Genomic DNA, 18,508 nt, shown 5'->3' with positions numbered 1-18,508 from the left:
AAACATGGCGCCACGGCGAAGAGGATTGCCGTCGATGGAAAGGAGAAAAATTCCGGGAGAGAGGAAGCGAGCAAGCCGGCCGTGTCGCGGCGGTCGCCTATTGTTCGCAGCGACCTAGCGGTAGCCGCCGCAGGAGCATCGGGGAGCAATGGCGACGAACAGCACGGCGGGCAGTGTCCCCGTCGTGATTACGAAGGAATTTAAGGCAGTTACGAATTCAAAGTTTCTTCGGTAGCCAGTGCCGTCTGCGCAGAATCATCGGGAAGTAATAGCAACGAACACCACAGAGGACACTGGGCGATTACGAATCCGGAAAGCTTCTTCGGTAGCCGGTGCAGAATCATCGGGGGGGAGCAATGGCGATGAGCAGCACAGCGGACAGTGTTCCCGGGGTGATTTCGACGGGTTTAAGGCGGTTACGAATCCAGAAAGCTTCTTCCGTGGTACGAACATGAAGAAGGGAAAACTCCTTCGTGAATCTGGCCGCGTGTACGACGTGAAAGAGGTCCGTTTCGACGGACAAGTGGATGTCACGGAGCGCCGTACTCCGCGCCTGCAAAAAATGTAGTTGGCGTCCCAGGCGAAAATTTCTAACTGGGACCAGCTGGCACCTGAACTGGTTTCAACTGAGACTAACTGGTACCAACTGGGAATCAACTGGGACCAATAGGAGTCCAACTGGGACCAACTGAGGGGTCAACTGGTTTGAAGACTACTTCCATAATGCCGTGCATGCAACACGGCGCCCGTTGCACTCTGGGAACTAGTTGGCCAGGGAGGAGGGTGTCATGGTTTCGGTTTCGATCGACACGTCGACAAGAGATTGTTTTCTGGTCCCGAGAGCGTCATTTGTGGTCTCTAAACTAACCTAAATGGTCAGACCTCGAAGCTTTAGCACAAGCCCGAGATGTATAGCTTGTCTTAATACATGCTTGTTGTATTTTTGTACTTGAGCCATCCTGTTAGCGTTCCAATTGAGGTATGTGGACGAGCCAGTGCTGGGAGTCTCGACGCTGCGAAGCTCGGGTGCTAGGGGATCTTGCTTGTGAACGAATCAACAAGCTGTAGCAAACAATAAGTATGCATACATCGAGCTCGCGCCTTTACATTAGTGTTGTTGAACAGGAAGTTTGTTTCATGCGTCCATAGACGAAATATTACTCTTTGCAATTACTGCTTTTCTTAATATGCCTGAGTATGCGAGGTAAAACCCCGAGGCGCCATTGAAAAACTCAATCTTAACGTACTTCTTATCTCTTATCTGTACTGACACGCAGCACTGCGCGAAGTGAAGTCCCTACCCGCTTGCATTCCACCAATATTTGACACCGCGTACGGGTTACACGGGTTACAGGGTGGGGGATAGGATGGGCCGCACGGTGACTGCTTTTTTGAGGGGACCGAGGGCCCTGGGGGCACTGAAGTAATTGAAAACCCAACGAAGTCAGGAGAGGCACCCAGGGTTAAAAATAGGAGAAAACGTAAGAACAGGTATAAAAAAACAGCACAATCAGACATTGGATATATTAACACGCAGGGTGGTAGAAATGGGTTAAAGTGGGAAGAGGTAGAGGAGCAACTAAGAAAGGAGGATTTAATGGTGTATGGGTTTGTGGAAACACATCTCAGAGACATGGAGCAGCCACCTTGCAACCCTGACTATGTGTGGGAAGAATGCAACAGAATGGAGGGAACGAGGAAGGGAGGTGGAATTGGAGCATTTATTAAGAAGAATATGAACTTTCAAAGGATCAGAAAGGAGTGCGCCGAACATTTGTGGCTGAAAGGAAAAGTCGCTGGGGAATCAACAGTCCTTGGTGTTGTTTACTTATGGACAGGGGCAGGTGCTAAAGGGGAAAACAGAAAAATGATTGATTGCATATCAAGAGACATTAGTGAACTAGGGGAAGGCTCCGAAATAATTATTATGGGAGACATGAGTGCCCATATTGAGGGTCTGGATGGGTACACGGACTCAACTGGAAGCATATTACTAGAACTGGTGGAAAAACATGACTTAGTTTTATGTAATACCAGTCAGAAGTGTGACGGGCACATAACTTGGGAAACAGGCAATCTGCATTCAACTACAGATTACGTACTCATGTCACACAAAATATATGGTAAGTTACAAGTAATGAAAATAGATGAAGAAGGTTCCAAAAGTCTTGGTAGTGATCACAAACATATTAAGCTGAATTTTTCCAGAGAAGTGAATGCTGAAACTAGACAACATAATTCAAAGCAAACTTTCTGCAGCGACAAAGAGTTGGAAATAGTTGTTGAAATTGATAAGGATCGATAACTGGGCGAGTTGGTGAGAGTTCATGTTGAAAAACAGCGCGATTGGGACGAGGACACACAGGGATGAAGAGAACACAGGACAAAGCGCTGACTAGCAACTGGTTTGTTATTACACCATAAGGAAGGATGACAATGAAATGATAAACATGGAATCAAATGTTCGCGCGCTTGCTTGGCGCCTCGTGGAATAAGCCCCTTTCTTCTTTTTTCTTTTTCATCCGAGATGAAACACCACGACCAAACAAGTCGAGAGATGGTAGAAGCCTACAACATCATGAAGAGCAACAGTTCGTGTGTGAGCCAACCTTCGGTGACTATGACTCCCAGCGAAATGAAGTTTTTGGATTCAGGGTAACCCAAGCTCCGGAGGAAAGAAGAAGAACATAAGTCAACAATCGGATGAAAAAGAAAAAAGAAGAAAGGGGCTTATTCCACGAGGCGCCAAGCAAGCGCGCGAACATTTGATTCCATGTTTATCATTTCATTGTCATCCTTCCTTATGGTGTAATAACAAACCAGTTGCTAGTCAGCGCTTTGTCCTGTGTTCTCTTCATCCCTGTGTGTCCTCGTCCCAATCGCGCTGTTTTTCAACATAGTTGTTGAAAGAATAGAGGCAGCAGTTTCAGGGCAACGGTATACAGATTGGACCTATGAGAGCCTAACTAGGCTTTTTGCTCTAGAACTAGACAAAGTTAAGAGTAAACGAAAGGGGAAGCAAGGACATAGACCAAAAAGTTGGTGGGACAAAGAAGTGAAGCAAGCGATACAAAAACGTCAGGAAGCCTCTAGAGAACACAGGTATTCCAAGCGTAGTGGGGAGCCCGAAACGGAAGTAAAAAGAAAATGGGACAATTTTATAACATGTCGCCGAGAGGCATCCAGTTTGATCAATGCGAAAATTCAGAGAAAGGGTGAGGAATGGATGAGTAATGTAAGTAAGAAAGATAGAAATGCTGCCAACAAGTTTTGGGAGCACTTGAACTCACTCGGTGAAACAACGCAAGCTAGACAAAGGTTCATACTCTCGCATCAGGGAGATCAATTGGAGGGAGATGATGCGATACAATATATAGGAGCAGTGATGGAGGAGAAATTTCGGGAACGGGTACATGTGGAGGATAGGAGAACCGAAGGAAGTAGCAGTCCAGTTTGTGACATCGCGGATTTTGGACAAAGAGAATGGGAAAAGGCGGAACGAAGAGTCCCTAGTGGCACGTCGACAGGCACAGATGGTATCCCTATCAAGCTGGTGAAGAATTTGGGTCCTAAATCTAAGGCAAAACTAAGGGAGGTAGTGAGTACCATGATAACAAATGGAAATATTCCAGATGAATGGAGGCTTAGTAGGATGAGTATGATATATAAGGGAAAGGGAGATAAGTCTGATATTAGGAATTATCGTCCTATAACCGTGACACCGGTTATTTACAGGTTGGTAATGCAGATTATAAAGAACAGACTGGAGGAATGGGTAGATTGCGAGGGCATACTGGGCGAGTTACAGAACGGGTTTCGAAAACAAAGAAGGTTGGAGGACAATTTATTTTCTCTAACACAGTGTATAGAATTAGCGCAAAAAGAAAACAGACAGCTCTGGCTGGCATTTCTGGATATCAAGGGTGCCTATGACAATGTGAACCAAAGAAACCTGTGGGACATAATGGAGAACTTAAACCTAGATGAAGGACTAACAGCACTATTAAGGAACATTTACAAAGATAACAAGGTGATTATAACATGGGAAGGAGAGGCGACAGGGAAAATAGAGATAAGACGAGGCCTTAGGCAGGGGTGCACGTTATCGCCTTTGCTGTTTATGTTGTATCTGAGAGGATTGGAGGATAGACTAGAGAAGAGTGGGCTTGGGTTCAACCTTTCTTACAGTAAGCTAGGCCAAAAAATCCAGCAATCCTTACCGGGATTGATGTATGCAGATGATATTGTACTAATGGCTAACAACAGGACAGAGTTGCAGGAATTAATGAGCATCTGTGGTAGGGAAGGAGAGGAATTAGGTTTAGAATTCAGTAGCGAAAAATCGGCAGTCATGATATTTAACGAAGATGAAGTTGAGAGGCTGAAGATACAAAATATTACAGTTGAGAGAGCTAGTAAATACAAGTATCTAGGAGTATGGATATGTGATGGTGCAGAATATCTCAGAGACCATGAAAAGTAAATAATAGGTAAGGGCAACAGAAGTGCAGCTGTAATGAAAAATAGAGCACTTTGGAATTACAACAGGAATGAGGTGGTGAGAGAGATTTAGAAAGGGGTCATGGTGCCTGGCTTGACTTTTGGAAACACAGTGCTATGCATGAAATCCGAAGTGCATGCGAGACTAGAAATAAAACAGCGCGGAGTAGGTAGACTGGCTTTGGGGGCACATTGCAAAACGCAAAACCAGGGAGTACAAGGAGACATGGGATGGGCATCATTTGAGAGCAGGGAAGCGGTGAGCAAGGTAGAATTTGAGGATAGGTTGAGGCAAATGGACGGGGAGCAATGGGCACGAAAGGTTTTCAGCTATTTATACATGAGGAGTGTAGACACAAAATGGAGACAGCGCACTAGGAAATTAAGAGGAAAGTTTTTGGGCTATAGCGAAGATACGGAAGGGCAAGTCTCAGTTAAGAAGAAAGTTAAGGCCACAGAAAGCGATCGGTGGCTAGAGGGAAGGCAGACAAGGACGGCTCTGGAAAGCTATAGATTAAACAAAAAAGTTATTGTCAAAGAAAGCATTTATGACAATTCTAGGGGAAGCTCATTGCTGTTTGAGGCAAGAACGGGTGTTCTGCGAACCAGAACATACAGAGTGAAGTACCAGGAAATTGATACAGTGTGCACTGCTTGTGGAGAGGAGGACGAGACGGCTGAGCACTTGATACTCTACTGTAAAGGGATTCACCCTATGCCTACCGAAGACAACCTAGATTTAATAAAGTCATTGGGTTTTAGAGACAGCGAAGGGAGAGTGGATTTCAGGACTGTACAGATTACCAAGCAAAGATTAAGTGAATGGTGGCAGAAATCGAGAGAAAACTAGGTATTTTCTTATTCACTGATGGCAAGGGGGTTTCATAGCCTCACTTTTTTTGCACTGCGGAGTGAATATAGATTTCACATTTAAATATTCTCAGCTTAAATGGTAAAACAAAATGGCTAGGTGGCGTAAGCTACCGCCCGATCCAAAGGGCTCAGCCGTATTCATCCATCCATCCATCCGGAGTCGGACGGACGCGGTAGAGATGGGTCGCCAGCCATTGGTCGCCATCGCCCAAGTTGGCGTCGTTATGAAAATGTCAGAACTGCAGCTGTGCTTCTTTGGACCTAACTGTACACACACCATGGTGGCGGCGGTGAACTTCGAGGACGGAAAGATGCAGTTCAGCGATCGGAGGGCACCCAGGAAAGACCGGACGGAAGAAAACGCCGCGGCGAGCAGAATGGCGAAAATGGCGGGAGGTCTACCTCGAAAACAATCGCCTGTTGTGACAGAGATTGCAAGGTGGGAGCGCTACCGCATCCTCTCGGGACTTCACCTGCGCAACGCGGGATCAAGGGTGAGCACCTTTCTTCACGCGATGGGGAGAAGCTGAGGACGTCTTCACTAACAGACGCCAGCGGCCGATCTTCCTTCATCTCATGAGTACTACCTCTGAAAAAGCGATTCAACCGTCGCAAGCAAGTGGCTAAACCCGGAGCGTGCACGCCACCGAACCTATTATCTAGTTCCACTCTCCAAATTTTTGACAATAAAGTCTTGTCAACCTTCCATTTTGTGCCGTGTTTCATTTTTGCTGGAGTTGGTACCAGCAGTAACTGGGACCAGAGGCCGGATTCTCAAAGCGAACTTACGACGAAAAAAATGCGTACGACAAATTTGAGAGAAAATCCGTATTCTCGAAACGAAATTGTCGTAACTTTTGCGCAGGTTACGACAGAATCCTACAGCTCCGAAGGGAAACGAAATTTCAGCGCTCATTTTCTTAATGTGTTGCATGTTGCAACCTAACCTCAAAAACACCAGTCTTCCGTTGAAAAGCACAAGAAAACTAATTTTAAAGCTAAATAAACGATCTTCAATGTGCACCTGGTGGATGCATGCGGAGCCTATTTGAGAGGTAGTCTAGCAACGTTGTGGAAACTGCTACGTAGTCGTGACGTAGCAGTTTCCTTCGGAGCAGCGCCGCTCTTTGGTATTTCAACATTTTCCTTCTTAGCTTTCCTCCTCAACTCACAATTCTGATGTTAGCCTGAGACTGAGGCAGGAAAAGAGGACGTTTCAAAGTAGAAGAAAAAAAAGGAACAGTCGAGGATACGTCTCTAACACAGCTAAAGACAAGTTTATTCGGTCACCCTCTTATATGCACTCCACAATCTTCACCACAGAACCTTCGCGACTTCCAAAGCCAAAAGATAACAAAGAACTCATCTCTTTCCACCACAATAATCAAACGACCTTGACAAACCTACAAAGCCCCCCTCACCAACACAACCTAGCTCCGCTCTCCCGGAAGACAATCGACCTTCGCGTACATAGCACACCCTCCTCCTCTCCTCCCCGGCCCACAATCCCAAATCAACTCGGCAACAAAAGATACCAATCCACCTGAACCAAACCGAAGACGCAACGGAGGAAACCACTTACACCCTTTCACAATCAACAACCACTTAACAAAACTCTCAAATCCGCAAGAAGGTTTTTGCACTGCTGCTAAGCTGTAACGACACGGTGAGCGTGCAGGCGAGCTGGTGGTAGCTAATCATGTCGTATTACACCTGAGACTGCGGTGGAGACGTTCTCTGTGTCTGTTCCTTGAACTTCCTTCCACTGAAAGTTCTTCCGATTTCTTCCACCGCAGTCTCAGGTGTAATACTACATGACTAATGCAGTTGCCCATTGATTTCATTCTTATTGTTTCCTTTACAACCCTTTTGATGTCGTTTACTTCCCTGTGTATTATTTCTGTTTCGGACCAGCGTGGTATACAATTATTACATTCTTGAACATGTTTCGCTATTTCCGAATCAGTCGCATTGTTTTTGACATTTCTTTTGTGTTCAGTCAATCTATCATTTATACACCTCAACGTTTGACCCACATACTTAAAACCACATTCCAGGGGAATTTCGTATACCACTCCATTATCACACGGAATAGACTTTTCTCGATGCATTTTTGTGCATTCCCTTACACTCTTGTGGAAGGGCGTGAGCTTACTCAACTTATAGTCCGAACTAAAACCAGATCAACATCGAACTTTTTTGCACAAGCCTTCAAGTTGTGAGAAATATTGTGATAGTACGGAATTACAGTAGTTCGATTTTTTGGCCTTTGCTTTGGTTCTCCTCTACATTTGTCTGCGAATTTCACGGATAACTGCTTCCCTACGAATTCATCCTGATAACCAGCATTGTTTAACCTTCTCCACTGTCTTTCCACTGATTCAGCCAAGAAATGAGTACATGATCTCTCCATTGCATTTGTGATTAAAAACTTGACAATACCTGCTTTGACTGTTTTTGAATGGCAACTGTTTTTTGATGGCAGCGGTTTTGCGTTTTCTTTTCCATATTCCCAACATAGCCCTTTTTCATTGTGAATCATAAGCTCTAAAAACTGCAGTTTACCATTCATGGGTCGTTCGACTGTAAACCTCAGTTCCGGGGCTGCCGATCTGATCAATGCTTCCAGAGTGTCGGATAATCCGTCTCGAAAAGAACAGATCAAAATGTCATCGACATATCTTTTCACAAAACAGGATTCCGACGTCAGTTCTTGCAACCTATCAGATACAATGCAATCCAAAGAATTTAGGTAAATTTCCGCTAACGCCGGTGCTACACTCGACCCAATGCATACTCCCTCTTTCTGTAAATACTTTTTCCCTTGATACTCTACTATTGTTGACTGCAAGTAATAATCAAGAACGGCAAGAAAACTGTCCACCGATATGCCTGCCCGCGATTGGAACCTTACGAAATTCATTTCAAGCACCCCTTTTACCCTTTCCAACAAACGACTCTTCTCTAATGAGTAATAAAGATCCTTGATGTCCATTGACAACATATCTCCTTCCTTTCCATGATGACCTTCGAGTACCGTGATCAACTCACTCGAATTTCTCAGTGACAAAGACTTATCTAGAATTGCATGATTTAAACCTTTTTGAAGAAACACGGAAACTACCTTCTGCCAAGTGCCATTCTCATTGATCACCACTCTAAGTGGCATCTCCGGTTTATGATCCTTAATGAAGAACTTTACGCTCAACGCTGACTTCGACAGATTTACCATGGTCTTTGCTACATCCTTAAATTCGTCTTCCTCTAAAATTGAAACTATATTTTTCTTTAACTTCCCGATGTTTCCACCCCATTCTTGAAACAAGGATTCCATTGCTTCACCTGTTTTCGTTTGAAATGACGATTTTGAAAGAACCGCGAATCTACCGGATTTATTCGTTTGTAGCAATTGTAATGACCGATCCTCTAACTCTTTTCTAACCGAGCTGACGACACGAAAATTCCTTTTCTCATTTGGGTATCCAATACGTTTTCCATTCTGCCAACAGCCTGTTCAATAAACGCCGCTCTTTCTTCATGCCTGACTATTCTCGCAACCGACTGTATAGAAGAAACTACATCCACCCTTGACGGTTTTACATCAATACAAAACTTCGGTCCGTTTTCCAACACTGCTTGCGTCTTCCTTGATAACATTACGCCACCCGGATTGATAACACAACCTCCACACATCCGATCGAAAAAACTACAAACCCGTGAGTCTCTATCCCTTCCCTCCTGAGATTTCATCTTAATGCTATCCAGAACATGCCTTCGTTTGACATACCACATACGGTTGAAAACTGTCCTCCTGATGCTGTTCCAAATGATGTAGTCCCTGTGCCGCTTGAAATCACCTCCCACCAGGAGCTCGCAAAGTCTTTCGGAAGCGCTGCGTATTTCTTTGATCCGGTGACTTGAGGCTTCTCTGTACGCCTTGAGGATCCTCTTCTTGCCGCTCCAATGGCTCCCCGATGCTGACAGCTGTTTGAATGCAGCTGGGTCCACGAACCTTTTTCGGAGGCAGATACCGAAATAGGCAACCTCGGCCTCCAGCTCCGCCAGTCGACGTCCCAGTCGGTCCAGTACTTCTACTGCTTGAGAAATCCAGGCGGTCGGTGTCGTTGATGATGCGGTTGTACATGAGAAGGGATACACGAAATCTGAATATTTCAATTTTTGTTTCCGTACCCCTTTAAAGGGGTACGGAAACATAAATTGAAATATTCAAATTTCGTTCGGAAATGGGTCAAGCATGACGTATAATAACCGTAAATGATAAACGTGCGTTTGTATTTTGAACGATTGGCCATACTTTTCGTTCCCCCCCCCCCCCCCCCCCCCCTTGTCTATGAGGGAGTCGCCAATTTCCCTCTGGCCAAACATTTTTACCGTTAGATGGGTAGTGCAATGATATTAATGTTCAAAGAGTTGGCAGTTTGTATTTTTGATATTGGTTATCCAAGCACAAGTGACCAAAAACGTGTCACCTTGCTTCAATAAACTGCTATTCCGCTGCGTAGTTGCAAAGAAAAAAAAGCTAACTATTTGCTGATCTGAAGCCGCATGTGGCTGTTGCGGGAACTACGGTGACAGCGCTACTGGGGGATACGCGGAGGTCAACAAAAACTTGTCCCCCTCCGCTGCTGCATTCGCCGTCGGCCACGTGGCGAACCGTCCTTTGTGTCAATCGCTCGCCGTGACCTTTGACGTTGCTAATCCTTTAAAAGTCGACAATCGCGGAGGAAGCAGCTGGGGTATCTGAAGAGAGAGCCCAATGGGAAACCAGGTGGTCCCCCAAACATGGTCACTCGAAAGGCGACGTGGAGAGTTGAGAGGCACTTTGACCTTTGGTTTGTTTCATTTTTTTTAAATAAAAACTAGTGCTCTCAAGAAATTATGCTTTGCTGTTCTTCGTTTTATAGGTGACACAGATTGATTTCCGCAGTTAATTGGCCAGAGTCCGAAAATACTTGCACCGCCCTTTTAAAGGGACACTGACACCCCCAAAAAATTTTTTCCGTTTTTTGCCAGGCGCTTTATTATGGTGTCGGAGGACTACCCACTTAATATTTGCAACAGAGTCGCATATTTTTTTTTAATAAAGTCAAAAGACGCAACTGTTCGAAACCGAAACCGAAACCCGACGGAGGTCAGAGAAGTGGAGAGAAGGGAGTGAGTGGCGGAAGTCACGTGGCTACACCCGACCGTGCGTTTTTTTTTTTTTTTCTTCTCTCCGTAGCAGACGACACGACATGCGGCGGGCGATGCGGCGTGCGGGAACTGCTCGCCGTGCGATTCTTTTGCAGTTATGTTGGTTCCGCTCGTTTTGTACTCCAAGATGAGTTGTTTTGTAGATTGAGGAGTTGGAGATGAGTAGTAAGTGCCCGTGGTGAATTTCCATGATCGGCTCCGAAAAGAATACGGCTGTTCCGCCCTACTACATCACCGCGCGAATTTTGTGCGCGTTGAGAAAGAAGGTGAAATCAACCAACTTTTTTATGCGCGCCCGGAAGGAGCGAAGAACCGGCGCGACGTCACGAAATACGTCACATCCGGGGCGCGCAAGACCTACAGCCGCAAAAAGAAGCGTTGGTTTGGATCGCGCTTTACGCACTTTCTACGGTCAAATTAACATGGCCGACAACGTCGCTCAGTTGCTCGGTCGCGACGACCCAACGGACATTTATTTTTCTACCTGCTCTTCTTGCGAGTCCCGACTTCAAGCAGCAAGAAAAAAATGAAGAAGTACTTGAAACCGACCACGACGAACATGAACGCTGGATCCACAGACACCCGGAAAAGGCAACAAAGGCAACGATCCCACCGACCAAGCGAGCTCGGCAGAATATATAGGTATATATAGGCCTAGCAGGCACTCCGACCCGTTCCGGCGCAGCATTATTGCTCAGACGGTCCAGGGCCAAGACCGTCTGCCCACGACCGGCTGGCTTGCTGAATGGAATATGCCCGCGCGACCCTTGTGGACCCTCCCTGTATGAATAGTTTGATAGCTGAACTAATAGTTTGATAGCTGAACTAAGTTTCATCGCATTCCGCTTCTCGATTCCGGTGAAGTAATGCTGCATACTTTAGAGTTTGCCGTCGGTGTCGATGCTGTTCCATCGTCGCTAGAATAGAAAACAAAGTTAATTGTATTATTCCTCAGCAGTTTAAACAAAGCGCGCACTGGAAGGTAAGAAACGCCACTGACCTGTATGGACGCACAAGTCGCACCCAGATCGTACTCCACCTCGTACGGCTTCAAAGGGACGATGTAGTACTACGTGCCGTGTGCGATCTTCGACGTACTGTTGCAGCCGACCACGCAGCAATTGTTGCGGCTTTCTTGGTGCGGAATAGCCATCTCAGAAATCACTGCTAACCCACTACAACGCACAACTATGGTGCCTGGAGCGCGTCTTCGACTGGTGTGTTTAGCGTCCTATCCCGCCCATACATCAAAAGTGGTCCCGATGTGGCAACAAATGACGCGAGTGTCATGCTGTTGCCTGTCGCGATCCTGGCGGTTGGCCGTAGAAATGCTGGCAAAAAGCACGAGCGAAAGCGAGTGTCGCTGTCGTCACGGCGTCCCGTTAGGTGTCCCAACTTCCGGCTGCACCAGCTTCCGTGAACTGTCACAGTGGAAAGCGACCTGCAGCAGAACAGGCATCTGGTACATACACCATAACTGTTGGGACGCCACCAGGGTCGCGACCGGCGACAGCATGACACTTCTATGACGTCATCAGGCGGAAATCGAGGGACCACTTTTTTGGCCGCGGTAAACACACCAGTCAAAGACGCGATCCAGGCACTATACGCACAACCAACGCAACGCCTGGCAGAAGCTCCCCGATGCAATCCCGATGCAACGGACCCGTTTGCCGCTAGGGGCGCCCTGGTCGGGGTTTGAATTAGATGCGCACGGTTCCTGCACCAGGCCAAAGTCTCAACCCTGTACCCCTGTGGGTCCGGTGCGGGGCCCGTTCACGCGCTTGCGATCGAGTATGACCGGATATGCTGCTGCGGGGCTGGTTGCAAGCCGTCTCAAGAGGCTTAAAAACTGATCTTGTCGCTTTTTAAGCATCTTACGACCGGATGCGCTGCTGCGGGGCTGGTTGTAAGCCGTCTCAAGAGGCTTAAAAACTGATCTTGTCGCCGTCGGTTGTAGTCAACCTTACTAAAACACTCAGTTGGGAAACTCGCCGTCGAAACCTGGGCCGCTGGCGTCCACCGAGACCGAGCTAAATGCGACAACAGCGCCACTCTTTATCATTTGTCTGTACTGTGGTCACCTTGAGCTTTTTGAAAGCCTGTTTTTGCGTAAAAACAAACGGAAAATACTCTTTTTGTATTAAATTTATTGGAGTTTAGTAGCAAATGATGGGCGCGTGATGTTTTTATCATCTCTATTTCGCAAGGTTTTTCGGAACAATTAATATTGTTTTTATAAAACCATGCCTCAGCGGGCCTTTCAGGTAGCGCGTCCCGACCTAGGTGCATTTTAACTTCGCTAGTTCGACGCGGCGCGTCCGCCGGGGAGACGGGGGTCCATCCCTGTCAAAGCCAAAAATAGAAATCACGTGCAGTTTCTCGAGTGGCCGCTGCGGGAGAAATAGTGGCGTTGTGTTCGTCATTAGCTCGATGCTCGGAGACAGATTGGGGCCATATTTTTAGGGCTGTCTCTATGGGAGTTTCCCAACTGAGTGTTTTAGTAACGTTGGTTGTAGTCAAACACAAATGTGTGAACGAGCCTTAAAGGGACACTGACAGGGTATTTATGCTCGCCGATGTTTTTAGTTGTACGTGACATATGAGAGCTCAACTACCCAGAACAGAATTTGCGGCTCGAAATTCGGTTTCTTTCCGCCCGAAAACCGCCGATCAAGAACTGGCCGGTTCGAGTCTCGCTCACTCTCTTTTCCAAGGTCACGGGCCGTTTTCTAAGGTATCGATGCGGCCACCAAATTTAATCAAAGTCGTGGGTCACTGAAGGCACACACTCAGTATAAAAACAGAAAAAAATATGAAACCCATTTTTTGTGGCTTCTAAAAAGCTGCAAATACGTTGACTGAAAAAAAAAAGTTCCACAGACAACCGGAAGGATTCTGTGCGTTCGTCGTTTCGCGTGTCGTGGGACTCGCGGGGACGGCGATGGCAGCGGACGATGGGCGTGGGACCTCTATTTCAGAACTGTCGTTCCCGGTACCGGCGAGTTCTGTCTACCTTTAAAAGAGAAATTTGGGACTCGTCAAAAGAAGTGGTATCCATCCCGTACGACACGCCCGACCACCAAGCCGATTTGCACGAAGACGTCGCCGAGCCGTCGCTCCCTTCTCGTGGCTGAAGACATCGCTCGCGCAAACGTCAAGCACGACGTGTCTACTTCGAGTTGAATATGCACGCGTACGATTTCTTTACTAGATGCGAATGTCGCCAATGCGTGGTGCTTCCCGACTTCGACCCGGAAGTGCTTTTGCTAGAGGAAAATCGGCAGCAAACTTTCCAACTTACAGTTTACCGGGGCCGGTTGAATTATTACTAAGGAAAGAGATCCACCAGTAGAAAGAAGCCCCAGAGTGCCTGCCAGGCCTATATATTCTGCCGAGCTCGCTTGGTCGGTGGGATCGTTGCCTTTGTTGCCTTTTCCGGGTGTCTGTGGATCCAGCGTTCATGTTCGTCGTGGTCGGTTTCAAGTACTTCTTCATTTTTTTCTTGCTGCTTGAAGTCGGGACTCGCAAGAAGAGCAGGTAGAAAAATAAATGTCCGTTGGGTCGTCGCGACCGAGCAAGTGAGCGACGTTGTCGGCCATGTTAATTTGACCGTAGAAAGTGCGTAAAGCGCGATCCAAACCAACGCTTCTTTTTGCGGCTGTAGGTCGTGCGCGCCCCGGATGTGACGTATTTCGTGACGTCGCGCCAATTCTTCGCTCCTTCCGGGCGCGCATAAAAAAGTTGGTTGATTTCAACTTCTTTCTCAACGCGCACAAAATTCGCGCGGTGACGTAGTAGGGCGGAATAGCCGTATTCTTTTCGGAGCCGATCATGGAAATTCACCACGGGCACTTACTACTCATCTCCAACTCCTCAATCTACAAAACAACTCATCTTGGAGTACAAAACAACGAGCGGAACAAACATAACTGCAAAAGAATCGCACGGCGAGCAGTTCCCGCACGCCGCATCGCCCGCCGCATGTCGTGTCGTCTGCTACGGAGAGAAGAAAAAAAAAACGCACGGTCGGGTGTAGCCACGTGACTTCCGCCACTCACTCCCTTCTCTCCACTTCTCCGACCTCCGTCGGGTTTCGGTTTCGGTTTCGAACAGTTGCGTCTTTTGACTTTATTAAAAAAAAATACGCGACTCTGTTGCAAATATATTAATTGGGTAGTCCTCCGACACCATAATAAAGCGCCTGGCAAAAAAAGAAAAAAATTTTTGGGGGGTGTCAGTGTCCCTTTAAAAGGGCGGTGCAAGTATTTTCGGACTTTGGCCAATTAACTGCGGAAATCAATCTGTGTCACCTATAAAACGAAGAACAGCAAAGCATAATTTCTTGAGAGCACTAGTTTTTATTAAAAAAAAAAAATGAAACAAACCAAAGGTCAAAGTGCCTCTCAACTCCCCACGTCGCCTTTCGAGTGACCATGTTTGGGGGACCACCTGGTTTCCCATTGGGCTCTCTCTTCAGATACCCCAGCTGCTTCCTCCGCGATTGTCGACTTTTAAAGGATTAGCAACGTCAAAGGTCACGGCGAGCGATTGACACAAAGGACGGTTCGCCACGTGGCCGACGGCGAATGCAGCAGCGGAGGGGGACAGGTTTTTGTTGACTTTCGCGTATCCCCCAGTGGCGCTGTCACCGTAGTTCCCGTAACGGCCACACGCGGCTTCAGATCAGCAAATAGTTAGCTTTTTTTCTTTGCAACTACGCAGCGGAATAGCAGTTTATTGAATCAAGGTGACACGTTTTTGGTCACTTGTGCTTGGATAACCAATATCAAAAATACAAACTGCCAACTCTTTGAACATTAATATCGTTGCACTACCCATCTAACGGTGAAAATGTTTGACCAGAGGGAAATTGGCGACTCCCTCATGGAAAAGGGGGGGGGGGGGGGGGGGGGGAGAGGCAGGGGGGTGATGTTTTTTCATTTTTTTTTTCCGATCCCCCAAAAGTAATCCTGGTGATAGTTAGGGGGAGAAAATTGGCTTAGAAGGGAGGGAGGAATCATGTTTGTCTTTTTAGACTTATAGCCTCGTCCCCCTAGAGCGACAAACGCAGATTTTTGTCTGGAAACACCACAAAGTTACGTGAAGCGGATGCTGTCCCACTGTAACAGCCAACACTTGCGACAAACAGGTTCCTGCTTGTCCTTGAACTTGAAGCGCCGCAAGCAGTCCCACCGAGGAACATCTCTCAAAGACAAACTTATCCTCTTCACCCACTTGTAACCTCGGCTGCCTCTCTTCCTTCCCTTTTACCCTTCCTACCGTAGCTTGCCTCACCGTTTGACCTTCAGAGAAGGCCCTGGCGGCCACTGATTGTTCCCGCAGTTCCAGTTCCTCGATTGCTCGTAGGGGTCGTGGCTTGCTCGCTGGCGGCCTTGTTGCGAAAGAATTTGCTGCGACTGGTTTTGCTCGCGAAAACCTGGGGTGCGAGATGGTGCTTCAATACAGTGTTGCGGAATGGGCACACCAATTCCATTCCAATTCCATTCCGGGGAATTAGTTTTCGGTAAGTCAATTCCTTCTCCTAGGAATGGGGACACTGGGCCCATTCCCACTCCTGGAATGGCTGAATCGTTCCATTCCATTCCTCTAATTCTTAAACGTAAAAATTGACACTTGGCAGCTGCATTGCGTTGCAGGGTTGGGCAGAAATAGTAAAAAAATGTATTTGAAAATAGAAATACTGGGATAGAGGAAAATAGTAGCTAAAATACTGATACTCAAATATATCTGTAAAAATGTATCGTGATACATATCGGAAATACATTTTAAAGAGTCAAAACGTCTTTGGAAAATCAAATACAGGAATACATTTTAGAGAGGGCAGATATATAAATACTGATAATGCAATACATTCTTCAAATTTCCTTGAGACGCCAACTGAGATGAAGCTTTAAGTTTGATGGAAGATTTTTCTTGTTTTTTTTTTTATCCCAAAATTACCTTCCCGCAGGCTTGGCGCTTCGCCTTGAAGGTAGTGGTTCCGGACGAAGAGGAGTCTTCAATGGGTTCAAAAAACTTTCCATCAAGGATTGACCGCGGCCCCTTCCCTAGCATCCTGTCTGCCTGACCAGTGATGCGAAAAGACTTCGACCTCTAAATAAATTCCATCAAAACATCATCACTTCCCTGTCCAATAAGGGCGTTCCTGTCAACACTGATAAGATGATGTCACGGCGGAGTGAACTAGTATTCTTGTATCTGTAGGTGTTGCCTTGAACTTGAAACTTTACCCACGCTGCTGTATGAAAGGACGATGCATACTTTCGTTGTAGGTGACCTCGTTGAAGACTATGCAGGCAGTTGCATTTGGAATTTTCGAGAATAGGGTGGACCACCTGAAGCATCCTGGAGCACATGTCTTATCTTCTGTTACGGTTGATAAAACAATACGGTGGCATTTGCAGATCTCTTGCTGTTCGTGTAACATTTCGGTCCGCGAGAGACAACTTCAGCTGGGAATTAATAGTCTGATGAGGTGGGCTGATGCCAATGGGTTTAGTTTTTCACCAGAGAAGTCAGTATGTGTCAACTTTTCTTTACGTAGGGGCATGATCCTAGAGCCTAGTCTGACCTTAAGGGGGCAGGCAATTCCTGTTCATAATGAACACAAGTTTCTAGGAGTGATATTTGATAAAAAGCTGAATTTCCGTAGTTATGTACTTTACCTGAAACAGAAATGCTCAAGGTCAATGAACCTCCTAAAGGTGCTTTCACACAAGTCTTGGGGTAGCGATCGGGAATGTCTCCTTCGTCTCTAACACTGCTTGGTTCTTTCAAAATTGGATTATGGATGTGTAGTGTATGGATCCGCACGTCAATCTACGCTTCAGGTGTTGGACCCGATCCACCATCAAGGTCTGAGGCTTTCCACTGGTGCTTTTCGGACGTCCCCTATTCCTAGCCTATATGCTGAGAGTAATGAATATTCACTTGAAAAAAGACGGTTTTATTTAGGCTTCCAGTATGCATTAAGAATTCGCTCTGTCCCTTCTCATCCGATCCAGGAAGCAATTCAGGATTCTCGCTATGAAACTACATTCCAGAACAAGCCATCTGTCGTACCCCCTTTTACGCAGAGAATTAAAAGATATTCACAGGCTTACGACCTTGACAGTTTCAGCCTAGTTGCCCAACTTCCACTGGCAGTGGCTCCTTGGGAGTGCGTAGCACCCATAATTAATTTTACTCTGATCAAATATAATAAGCGGCAAACTCCTGTTGCTGCCCTGCAGCAGGAGTTTTCCCAGGTTGCTTATGCGTACAGTGACTGTAGGAGTTTCTTCACAGATGGTACTAAGAGTGACTCTGCTGTTGGTTGTGCTGTTATAAGCGAGACATGGAAGGTTGTTAGGCGTCTTGATGCCAGAGCCTCAATATTTACTGCAGAATTATATGCTTTAATTTTAGCTGTTGAATTCATTATAGAAAACGCTATCCAGCATTCTGTCATCTACTCTGATTCTCTCAGCGCTTTAAAGGCACTTGTTTCTTTGGAAGTACCAAAGAATACCTTCGTTACTAGGCTCCGGAACATTGTGCACACTGCAGCAAAATCAGATTTACACATCAATTTCTGTTGGGCGCCTAGTCACGTCGGTATTCAGGGAAATGAGGATGCTGATAGAGCTGCCAGTACGTGCATTGAGAGGCAAGTGGATATCAAGGACATTCCGTACACTGATTACAAACACAGTCTTAAAAAAGCAATCCAGAAAAAGTGGCAGTTAGAATGGGACACGGAAATACACAACAAGCTTCATTGTGTGAAACCTACCCTGCGGGAATGGGCAAGTTTCCGACACAGGGAGCGCTTCTTTGAGGTTGTGCTCTGTCGTCTGAGACTGGGACACACCCATCTCACGCATGGGTACCTCCTACGGGCAGAGGCAGCTCCGAA

The sequence above is a fragment of the Ixodes scapularis genome, unplaced genomic scaffold, assembly GCF_016920785.2.
Source record: "Ixodes scapularis isolate PalLabHiFi unplaced genomic scaffold, ASM1692078v2 PGA_scaffold9__187_contigs__length_104089568, whole genome shotgun sequence".
Taxonomy (NCBI): Eukaryota; Metazoa; Arthropoda; class Arachnida; order Ixodida; family Ixodidae; genus Ixodes; species Ixodes scapularis.
The sequence above is the reverse complement of the archived record's forward strand: the minus strand, read 5'-3'. Positions refer to the sequence as shown.